We start from the raw sequence: 12,314 nt of genomic DNA, 5'->3' as shown, positions 1-12,314 counted from the left end.
TATCTAGCTCTCTCTCTCTCTCTCTCACACATTTTTTTCCGTATGAAATGTAAAAACTCTGTTGGGAGAGGCAAAAACTCTCCACAGTTGAGAGGTTGAGAGTGGGAGAGAAAAACCTTGACAATGTTAATGAAAATTGTTACTCTCCCACAGAGAAAGATTATGAGAGAAAGCTTGTTGTACTCTCCCATATGTAGAGCTAAAAGTCTCCACTTCAATGTTAACATCTTTCTTTTGCTCTGTTAAGCCAACCAAGCTGATGGCCAATGTTCTTTTTCCCTACTTTTTCTTTGAGGTTGCTTTCTCTCTTGCCAAAGCAACATCGGATGCGTTGCTGGAATGGATGGATGGTTGGTTGGCTGGCTGTTTGACTGTCTTTTGATGTTAATGCTTTTCTTCTTTCACAGAAACACACACACACACACACGCACACAGCCAATTGTTTTTCTAGCACTTCTTGGAGACCTCGGCGGAAAGCATAAAAGACACATATTTTACAGGTTCAAAGTCATTGCTCGTGATGCAATTGTGGAGTTAACATCGGTATTTTGTTTGTAATAGCCCAGCTAGGCCGCACGACAAAGGAATACTCAAAAGTCATTAGCTAACATCTCACCAGAAGTTATTGAAGACCCCAAAAGCATCATCATCTTCAGTGGATCTTCCTGGTCACACAGTGGATTATAAAAAATAAATAAATTAAAAAAATATTCAAAAACATAAATTCCTGTATTTGAAAAAAAAAATAAAAGGAATTAAAAACAAGCAAAAATATACTCAAAAATAAATTTAAAAAAATTACGGAATATTAAAAAAAATATTGAAAATAAACCACCGAAAGTGCAAATTAAAAACGAAAAAATAAACTTAAAATTGTGATCCTGTTCAACTTGGTGTTTAATTTCATTCATAAGGTATGTTTCCAAGAAAAAAAAAACAAATAAAAAATGAAAAGAGAAATGCAAAAGAAACAATGCAAAAAAACATAAAAATATGAAATGAAACATAAAATGTGTTGTGTGGTGAAACAAAAGACTTAAGCAACAAACTTGCCATGAAATGCATTAAACTTTCTCAACTGCATTTGGCATGGAATCTGAGTGATTTTTCAATGAAATATTTAAGAAAATTCGAATTCTTGATATAAAAAAAAATAAAAATAAGGAACTACAAATTAAAAAAAATCTTTAAATATAAAAAAGAATTAAAAATAAGGAACTTTAAATTTAAAAAATAAAATAATAATAATAATAATAATAATAATAATATTGATTTGAGGAAATGGACAATATATTGAATTCTTTGAAGAAAATTAGAGATCAACTATAAAAAGCATTTAAAAAAAATATGAAATAAACCAAAATTTATTTCATGCCAGAAGACTCAAATTCTCAAAAAAAAAAAAAAATATGGAATTAAGAAAATTGAGAAAAATTGAAAAAATTAAGAAAATTGAGAAAATTCAAAATCTGCCAAAGTTTACAAAAAAATCTAAAAATTATAAATTTAGGATTGAATTGAATTGAAAAAGACAATTCAAAAACTGCCAAAGTTTAAAAAAAAAACTTAAATATTATGAAATTAAGGAATTGAAAAAGAAAATTCAAAATTGGTCAAATTTTAAAAAAAAATCTAAAAATTTTGAAATTAAGGAATTTAGAAAATCTTGAGTACAATAATTAATAGTATTGAAAATTATAAAATTATGGAAATGGACAAAAGTTTATTTTTTTATAAATCATAAGGAAAAAGGATAATATTTTCATGGAATAAGAGATATCAAATAATTACATGCATAAGTCAAAAAAAAATATTTCTTAAACGAACGTCAGGATTGCCATTCAACTGAAAATCATTTTTATAAAAATTCAAAACAAATGATTAAAATTTTTTTATACATAAAAATACAAATCTCCAAAAAATTGCATTAAAACAGGATCCATAGTAAATTTTTTTTGGGGTAATTTAAAATATCCTTGAATCTCTTAACAGTAACTTTTACTGTTTTGGGATGGCTTTTCAAATCCTTTCCTGTAAAATGCTCCAGGTCTTCCTTAAAACAAATAGGAACAATTTCTAATATTTTAAAACCAAAAAAATGCAAATTTTCAAGATTAAAATTTTCTAAATTAATATTCAATGTAATCTTTAAACATTTTCAAATTCTTTCTAAAAATGTGCACCCTACGTAATTCTATTTTGAGGCACACGAATAAAAATATTTCAATACGGAATTGCAACCCTAACCCTTCCATATCGCTTTACAAAGCAGATATCCAATGGGATTTTTTAATATAAACTATTTTAAAAATATAAAAAAAATAAAAAATATAGTCTAAAAAACTTATTTTCTAGTATTGAACAGCCTATGTCATTTTTTGGCATAAAATATTTTTCTTGCTGAAAATATAAGAACTTTTAAGCAGTTCTTAAAGTAAACTGGAACATTTTCAAAAAATATAAAAATTCCAAATTTGAAACATCTTAGGCCTGAAAAAGAATATTATCCAGCAAAAAATGCTTTCCTTAAGACTTGCAATTCACAATATATTGTTTGTTGTTGTTGTTTTGTTTTTTTTATTATTATTAAGCTTCATAGCTCTATTGCTCTACATACTCACGAGTGATAAAAATATTCTTTATGGACAGGGCATATTAGCTCTCTTCAATTTATGAAATTTATGAATTTTCAAGTTCGTGTCCTGAGTCTTTTGCTTGTGTTGCTTTAGAGGGCCTCTTTCTCTGGAAATATATTAAGATCGGAGAACTTCAACCAAAAAAAAAAAAAAAGAGAATTCCCATAATTAATGCTATCAGTGAAATAATAGACTTAAGACACAAACCTGAAATTAATTTTAATATTTTTCCAGGATATTTTTTTTACCTTTTTAGAGTATGAATATGATTCTACATTCACGCAACAAAAATAATAATCAAAAAAATATGTAAACATTTATTTGAGAAACTTAGAAACTATTGATTACTGGTCATGTTTGATCAGGGCCAATGATTTTGCCTTTAGCTGATATGTTCTAAATATACAGGAGACAATTTTTGGTAGGATAATAACCCATTGTAATGGAAAATGAATAAAAAATCCTTTTAGAAAATTCTTCCCAGAGGATCGTGCATTAAAGACGGCCTTCTTGAGGTAGTCTTCGGTCTGCAGAAAGTCTTGTATAATCGTATATCTCCATGTTCTTCTTCAAAGATTTCCCATACGACATTGTACTATGAAATTTCATTTGAGGAGTCTTTGGCCGATATAAGACTCCTTTATGCATCTTTTATTTAGGCCTATAGCAAGTCTTTTTGGAGGTATTTTTTCTATCAAAATTCCTATTATATACGTGTCTGCTGTCCATAGAATTATCCTCTAGAGGTCGTCTATAGAAAGCTCATTTATAATTTTTTTCTTTCTATAAAAACCGCTTAAATATGTTTCTTTTTTTAAGATACATTAAAGAGATTTCCATCTATAAGAGTCCCCTTAATTTGTCTTTAGAAGTTCCCTTTATTTTTCTTCTACCCATAGATTCTTTATATAAAAACGCTCTTAAAAAATGTTTTTTTTTTAAGATCTCTTATAGAGATCTTCAATTTATAAGAGGTCCCTTAAAGGATCTTCAAAATATATAATGTTCCTAATTTGATTTGTATCTATAAAAAGCCCCCTTTATTTTTCACCTGTCCATAGAAGGCGCCGTAAAGTATTCTTCTACATGTAAAAGGCCCTAAAGGAATTGTATGTCCATATAAGGTCATTTAAAAATATTGTTCTTCTTTCTATAAAAACGCTCTTAAAAATAGTTTTTTTTTAAATTATGGAGAACTTCTATCTGTATGACGCTCTTAAAGGATCCCTAATTTAATTCTTGCTTATTTAATTTTCTTCTATCCATAGAAGTCGATGTAAAGTATTTTCCTGTTTGTAAAATGTCCCCAAGGAATTTAATGTCCATAGAAGGTCCTTAAGAAGTCTTCTGTTCAATTAAGATCTCAATGTTTTCTCTCCTGTCTAAAGAAGGGGAGTTCTGTCCTATTGAAAGTCCCTAAGAGGTCTTCTCTTTTCAGGGAAGCTCGTTAGTAATCTCTTGAGGACACTGCTTACAAAAGACCCTTATCAGCTCTTCATTGTATAGACGGCATCCTAAAAAGACAACTTTCTAAAAAAAGCTACTTTGGGGGTTTCTTTCTGTAGATGCCCTTTTTAGGGCTCTTTTGTCTGTAGAAGGTCCTATTAGAGTCCTTCTACCAGAAAAATGTTCCCTGAGAGGCTTTCTGTTGTTCTTGAGGGTCTAAGATTGATAAAATTTTACTCAAATGTATATTCTGTATGCAGGACATTTGGTATTGCAAATGGACCATGTAGGACCACGTTTTGGTATAGCCCCCATTTACCCGTGCCTCCCGATATTCGGTACTTTGTTGATTTTAGCGACATTATTCACCGGAATTCTTTCAAATTTGGTATTTGAAGTTCGTAATGGATACTACAGCCTACGACAGAACATTGTCTGTGCAGGTCTACGTTTTCGTATAGCCCTCATATAACGGTACCTCCCGATATTCGGTATTTTGATGATTTTAGGTACATTATTCACCGATTTTTTTATAAGTTTCGCATTGGAATATTGTAATGGCTTATGACAAAGGTTACCTATGCAGATCCTTTTCGTCGTATAGACCCTAATGTAACAGCTACATTCGGTATTTTTAAGATTCTAACAGAATTTTTAACGGATTTATTTTTTTTTTGAAAATTGCCATATTGTACCAAATGTTGTAGGGTATTTAAAGTTCGGCCCGGCCGAACTTACAGGTTTTTTATTTGTTCTATCTATAGAAGACCCTTATAAGCTCTTGATATTATCTTAAAAAGAATTTTTTCTCAGAGAATCACCTTCGGCACTTTTTATTGCTCTTTTTCTATTAGGGTCCGTTGCCTTAAGAACAATTTAAAAAAAAAGGATTCCTTTCGTGTTTTTGGAGCATTTTCAGTGATTCATGTTTCTGTCGAAGCGATTATTGGGGTCTTCTGGCCGTAGAAGTTCCCTCAATGGGTCCTTATGTGCACATATACTCTCGAAGAGTCCTCTTTCACTTAAAGATGACTTATGAGGCAGTTTATTAAAAGGAAGCACCTTTAAGTCTTTCGTATTTTTATTTATTAATTTTTTTAATATTTTTTGAATATTTTTTCCTTGAATATTTTTTTTTCCTTGAATATTGAGTAGTATATTCTAAACAATTTTGGGTTTTTGCAAAAATACCGTGTGGCGTTGTTGGTCTTTTTCCTAATATATTTTTTTCGTTTGTGTCTTTAGTCTTTCGTATTTTTATTTAATTTTTTTTTTTTGAATATTTTTTGTTTTCTTGAATATTGAGCAATATATTCTAAAATATTTGGGTTTTTTTGCAAAAAAAAATATCGTGGGGCGTTGGTCTTCTTTCTAATATATTTTTTCGCGTTCGTGTCTTAAGTCTTTCGTATTTTTATTTAATTTTTTATTATTTTTTTTTTTATTTTAATTTTTTTGAATATTTTTTCATGAATATTGAGTACTATATTCTAAAATATTTGGGTTTTTTGCAAAAAATATGGTGGGGCGTTGGTCTTCTTCAAAATATATATTTTTCGCGTATGTGTCTTAAGTCTTTCGTATTTTTATTTAATTTTTTTTTATTTTTTATTTAATTTTTTTTTTTTTTTTGAATATTTTTTCCTTGAATATTTTTTGTTTTCTTGAATATTGAGCAATATATTCTAAAATATTTTGGTTTTTTTGCAAAAATGTCGTGGGGCGTTGGTCTTTTTCCTGATATATTTTTTCGCGTTTGTGTCTTAAGTCTTTCGTATTTTTATTTATTTATTTATTTTTTTAATATTTTTTTTCTATTGTGTAATATGTTCTTAAATATGTTGGTTTTTGCAAAAATATAGTGGGGCGTTGATCTCCTCCTAATATATTTTATGTTTGTGTCTTAAGTCTTTCGTTTTTATTAATTTTTTTATTTTATTTATTTATTTATTTTTTTTTTTTTATTGAATATTTTTTCCTTGAATATTTTTTTTATTGAATATTGAGCAATATATTCTAAATATATATTCTAAAATATTTTAGTTTTTTTGAAAAAATATCGTGGGGCGTCGGTCTTCTTTCTAAAATATTTTTTCGCGTTTGTGTCTTAAGTCTTTCGTTTTTTTAATTTTTTTTTTTTTTTGTAATGTTTTTTCCTTGAATATTTTTTTTCATGGATATTGAGTAATATATTCTAAAATATTTTGGGTTTTTGCAAAAATATCGTGGGACGTTGGTCTCCTTCCTAAAATATTTTTTCGCGTTTGTTGCTTAAGTCTTTCGTATTTTTATTTTATTTTATTATTTTAATTTTTTTTTTTTTTTTTTTGATTTTTTTGCTATTATGAAACTTTCATTTTCCTTTAATATTGAGTAATATATTCTAAAATATTTTCGTTTTTATTTTTTTGCAAAAATGTTGTTTTTCTAATTTATTCCATGCATACTGAGAGAGAAAGTTCCTATTTCTTCTCCACTATTTTTTTTATGGAATTGATTAGTTTGTTGATGATGCTGCTGCTGATGATCTGTTGATATTAAACACCGATTTTTTCCGCTTCTTAATTTGTCTGTTTGTTATAGCCGAAAGTTCATCTATAAAAATTAGTTACCATTAGTTAACAAAAAAATTTGATTCATTTGTCTTAATAAGACCATGGCTAACAGATGAAGCCATCATTTTTTTGTGAGGGGGGAATTAATGAAAAGTGAAATTTCATCATTGGATTTTTTTCCTTTTTTATCTTGTCTTTTTCTTCTTTGAACGTTGGGCGTCAGCTGGTCAAGATCCACAAAAATAAATAAATCATAACAAATATTACGTTTGTTGATGGGGCGGAAGATGAAAAGCAAAGAGAGTAGCCAAAACACAATGGAAACATATCACAACACAGAGAATTTGCGCCCGAAGACAAATTGCCCAAAAAAAACACGCTTGGCAAATTACACACAACATTTTTTTTTATTTTTTTTATTTTTATTTTTTTCTTTTTTTTTTTGCCAAATGACCAACCGTAAAAAAACCCTCAAAATGATAATTGCAAAAATGATAAGCAGAAAATTTTCTGCGTTTAATTTATCCAAACAAGAGAGGTGAAATTTGTTCGGTGCAGAGCATTAAAATTAATGTAAAGGACTAATTACTTTTTTTTGTGGGTAATTTTTGTTTTAATTTTTTTTTAACTTTTTAAAAGAAAAATCTCCATTAGCTGCAACAGACGAAAGTTTCCAATTTTTTTCATAATTTTTCATTTGTCATTTATTTTTTTTTTTTTTTCTAAAAAAGAAGAAAAAAGTTAACACAAAGAAGTCTAAAGACGAAGAAGAAAAACACACAGCAAATCATTAACACTTTAAACCGTTAGCTTAACCACTAAATAGCTAACATTTGTGTGGCTGTGGCCATAGAATCCAATGGCGTTGTGAAAGCCGGTAACCGAAACCCAACAACAAAGCATTACTATATTGGGTTTCTGCTGCTGCTGCTGCTCTGGCTTCTCGGTTACACCACCGTCACCATTACCGGTATGTCATCAAGCCATTGCCTTGGCTACTGTGGAAAGAAGTAGAAATGTGTAATGTGCCATGAGAGAGCTTTTACAGCTCTCTCACATTGTCACCACCGGGAAAATCGTATAGCCATATATCTTGAGTCGAGGTGTTGGACACAACCAGTTCCCCACAAAGGCGCGTTACTTGGATTTCTGTGTCAGCCATAAAGGCAAGTTGATTCTTGCTTTTTTTTTGTGTATTTCAAAACATTAAAGAGACCACATACGCCCTGGCCAAGCAGCCAGTCTGGCAGGCAGCCTGGCAATCATCAGCTTGTTGTTTGGGGCTCTATTCTAAAGAATCTTAAAACACAAGATTTGAAAAGAAAAAATACCATTTCATTGTCTTTCAATTTTGTAAAGGGAAAAGTGTTGAAATATTTTTTTTTTTTGGGCGGTGGATTTTTTTCTTGGTTTATGGCACCCAGCTGGGAGAACAATGGCTTGGAATATTTAAGAAATTTTATTTATTTATTTATTTATTTATTTATTTATTTATTTTTTTTTTTTTTTTTGAAAGATTCAGATTTCCTAGAGAATGAAAAACTCAAAGCAAATCCGTCTAATATTCAAAAAATTTAAGATATTCCAAACAAACAGTAATACCAATTTTTATATTCACAATATTCCAAGGGGAAACCATACTCAATAAGAAATTTCTCTTTAAAATTACTCGTAGGATGAGTAAACATCCTCCAAATATATGTATTTTCCGCGTTTGTGTTTTAAGTCTTTCGTATTATTCTATTATTTCTCAGAATTTGTTTTGGCCTCTGATGCAAAAAAAGTCAAGAGATCGCCCTCTCAAGAGCTGGTGCCATTACCTGTAAGTTGCTGTAACATTGTCTCTCTTGGGATCTCATTAATGCTCTCTCTGAGGTTTTGGAAATTTAAGTCCAATTTATGGGCATATTCAGAGAAAATGTTCTCTCTCCCTCTACATTTTTCTCTTTTAAACTTTGTTTTGGCCTCTGAAGCAAAAAAAGTCAAAAGATCGCCCCCTAAGGAGTTGGTGCCATTCCCTGTAAGTTGCTGTGACGTTGTCTCTCTTGGGCTCTCATTAATGCTCTCTCGGAGGTTTTGGAAATTTAAGACCAATTGATAGGCATATTCATGGAAAATTTTCTCTCTACATTTTCTCTTTTAAACCTTGTTTTGGCCTCTGAAGCAAAAAAAACTCAAAAGAGTGTCATCCAAGGAGCGGGTACCATTCTCTGAACGTTGCTGTGACATTGTCTCTCTTGGGCTCTCAGTAATACTCTCACTGAGTTTTTGGAAATTTAAGACCAATTGGTAGGCATATTCAGGGAAAATGCTCTCTCTCTCTACATTTTTCTCTTTTAAATAATTTTTTTAGACTCTATAATTTAGAGCTGAGCTCTTCGAAAATAAAGAGATCTCTCGCCAGCCTAATTTCTCTTAGTTCCTTTAAATCACCAACGATTCCAAGAGAGGTCTTAAAAAATTGCAATAAAGTCAAAAAAAAATTGCTGTTTTCTTCCTTCCACTTCCTTGACGTTGGACTACACTACCAGTATCACCTTCACGTAACTCCAGCCCAATATAAAGAAATCACACTATCACGCTTGAATTCCATCAGGATGAACTTTTTTTCTGAAAAATTTTCACCAAAATGCTTTTGTAGGCTTGCAAACAATATAATGAGGTTCAGATTTGGATATAGCTTCCATGTATAACTTCGTCCGATTTCAAGCTTTTTATGCACCAAAGGCGTAATATTCGTCCAAATGGAGTGAATTTTTGGCACATCCTTTCAAATTTAGCCTAGAAGCAAGTACTTCAAGTTTGGTGAAAATCGGTTCAGATTTGGATATAGCTCCCATATATAACTTCGTCCGATTTCAAGTTTTTTATGCACCAAATCGATAGTATCAACCCAAATGAAGTGAATTTAGGCACATCCAACCGAATTCAGCTTAGAAGCAAGTACTTCAAATTTGATGAAAATCGGTTCAGATTTGGATATAGCTCCCATATATATCTTCGTCCGATTTCACGTTTTTTATGCACCAAAGGCGTAATATTCGTCCAAATTGAGTGAATTTTGGCACATCCTTCCAAATTTAGCCTAGAAGTAAGTGAGTCAAATTTTATGAAAATCGGTTCAGATTTGGATATAGCTCTCATATATATCTTCGTCCAATTTTTGGTTGTTTATGCACCAAAGGCGTAATATTCGTCCAAACGGAGTGGATTTCGGCACATGCGACCCAATTCAGCCTAGAAGCAAGTGTGCCAAATTTGATGAAAATCGGTTAAGATTTGGATATAGCTCCCATAGCCACTAACGATAGCCACTTGTGGTTTTCTAGCCAAATATAAAGAAATCCCTCCATCACGCTTGAATTCCGAACACGAATAACTTTTATCCTGGAAAATTCTCACCAAAATGCTTTTGTACGCTTGTAAACAATATAATGAGCTATCACTGGAATAATTTTAACAGCTGTCGGACGAGTGGCTTGGAAAAGTGCACAGTCTGAAGTTGGTTGTTTTTTTTTTTTTTTTTTTTTTTTTTTTTTTTTTGAGAAACACTTTAAACGTTCAATTTTGAAAAATCTCACATTTATCTATTTTATAAAAGAAAAATTAAAAAAAAAAAATTTTTGAGTATCTAATCTGCCAGAGATTAGAAAAACATATTCTTTTTGAGGGGATTTGTGCCAAAGATTTTTAAAAAAAATGTTATCTTCTTTGGGGGATTTAATTAAAAAATCACTTCCAAGTCTTCGCTTTTGCAATGCCTTTTTTCAACACCTTTTTTTCTAACCCTTTCATCACTGCAAAATAAAAAAAAAACTAGAGCATATAATTTACACATCAATCTCGTTACGGTAATCTGGCGTTACAATTTCCCCCTTAATGGTGGCAAAATAATTTCCCCGACTTCAGTACAGCCTGTACTGGTACATGAGAACACATTTGATGGATGATTTAATTTGATAAATTGCCATTGTTTAAAATTTTATAGCCACATTTTAACGGTTCATTTATCAGCTCAAGAAGAAGAAGAAGAAGAAAAAACAATTACCACAACTTTGTGGGCAATTAACCCCCTCCCCCCACCGGGCAACACTTTTGAAAGCCAGAACAGACATTTAAATTAAGACCAGAGGAAAATAACTTCACACACACACTCACATCATGACTTCGACTTTCCAAAAAACCAATTCAAAACAAACCAAAATCTCATCACGAGTCAAACTTAATTTCCAAAAGAAATTAGGGTCAATTGAAACCCATCAAAACCAAAAACACACAGACATGCAGTTGTAGAACACATGGAGACGCAGCTCGAAGCTCGAAACATTGAAATGCAGTTCAAAGCCAAGAGAATTTATTCATTTGAGCTAGAAACTAAGAAATTTACGTGACGTCTGGCTGTGGGGGCCATGAAAAGAAAGTAAAATCTTGGACTTGTGGAAAAAAGTCATTAATTAGCTATTACACTTTTAAAGAAGAAGAGCTTTAAAATTAAATTCCTAGCTCGATGGCCAAAGAATAAAGAGATAACATTTTTTTTTTTTTTTGTTTTTGAAATGTCAAGAAATGACAAAATGTTGCGGCTTGGTGTTCTTTTCAAGAGCCCATAAAAGTAAAAAACTTGTGACCTAATATATAAAGAATATGTTAAAATTCGAAGACAGAACCAATATATTTATATATAAATTTTTATTTTAGATTTTGTATGTTCTAAAAAAATTACGTAAGGCCGCTGAGTGAAAAAAAATATTTTTTTTTTAAATTCCATTATTGCTCCAAAAATATATATTTTTTTTTAAAAATCACAATTGACTCCTAGCAGAAGAGAAAATATTTTTGAAATTCGAAGATTGGCCGGTTGCTAAAATATATATATTTAAAAAAAAAAAATCGCAATATTTTATTTCTTTAAGAAAAGTATATTTTTAGATCTACGGCTTAAATTAAATAACAAATATTAGAGTTCAAATAGCAAAGCGTTCAAAAAATACCATAGTCTATTTTGTTCAAAAGATTTAAGATGCAAACTTTCTTAAAATATAAAGGTATTTAAACATTCATACGAGTAATGGGAGAATTTCATAATCTCTCACATTACCGTTTTTTTTAAAAAAAATCACCTATTCATCATCAATTCGAAACGTAATACCCACTCTTAAAGAAGAAATAAACGAAAGACTTAAGCCACAAACTTCGTTAAATGCATCTGATTGTTTGCTCTCAGGGAATATCTCTCCCACTCTCTCTCTCTCTCAGTAATTCTCAGTCAACTGTAACACCCAGTAAATAATATTCTCAATCAGAGCTGTTCAAAAAACAAGAACTCACTCGTTGCACATCCTTCCAAATTTAGCCTAGAAGCAAGAGAATCAAATTTGATGAAAATCGGTTCAGATTTGGATATAGCTTCCATGTATATCTTCGTCCGATTTCAAGTTTTTTATGCACCAACAGCGTAATTTTCGTCCAAATGGAGTGGATTTCCGCACATCCAACCGAATTCAGCCAAGAAGCAAGTACTTCAATTTTGATGAAAATCGGTTCAGATTTGGATATAGCTCCCATATATAACTTCGTCCGATTTTAGGTTTATTGTGCACAAAATGGTTAATATCAGCCCGAATCGAATAGATTTTGCCACATCCTTCCAAATTTAGCCTAGAAGCATGTACTTTAA

The 12,314-nt window shown here is 30.7% G+C and overlaps 1 protein-coding gene across 1 annotated transcript in view; it reads left to right on the top strand.

Moving 5' to 3' along the window:
* Positions 1-772: 772 nt before the first annotated feature.
* LOC101895044 (uncharacterized) overlaps positions 773-12,314 on the top strand; it is a 116,065-nt gene continuing 104,523 nt past the window's right edge. Inside the window, exon 1 of the mRNA XM_059122547.1 lies at positions 773-914. The gene's annotated coding sequence lies outside the window, so the exon portion shown is untranslated. The remainder of the gene's footprint in view (positions 915-12,314) is intronic.

This window comes from Musca domestica, unplaced genomic scaffold (assembly GCF_030504385.1).
Source record: "Musca domestica strain aabys unplaced genomic scaffold, Musca_domestica.polishedcontigs.V.1.1 20, whole genome shotgun sequence".
Taxonomy (NCBI): domain Eukaryota; kingdom Metazoa; phylum Arthropoda; class Insecta; order Diptera; family Muscidae; genus Musca; species Musca domestica.
This window is presented reverse-complemented; position numbering and strand designations above follow the sequence as displayed.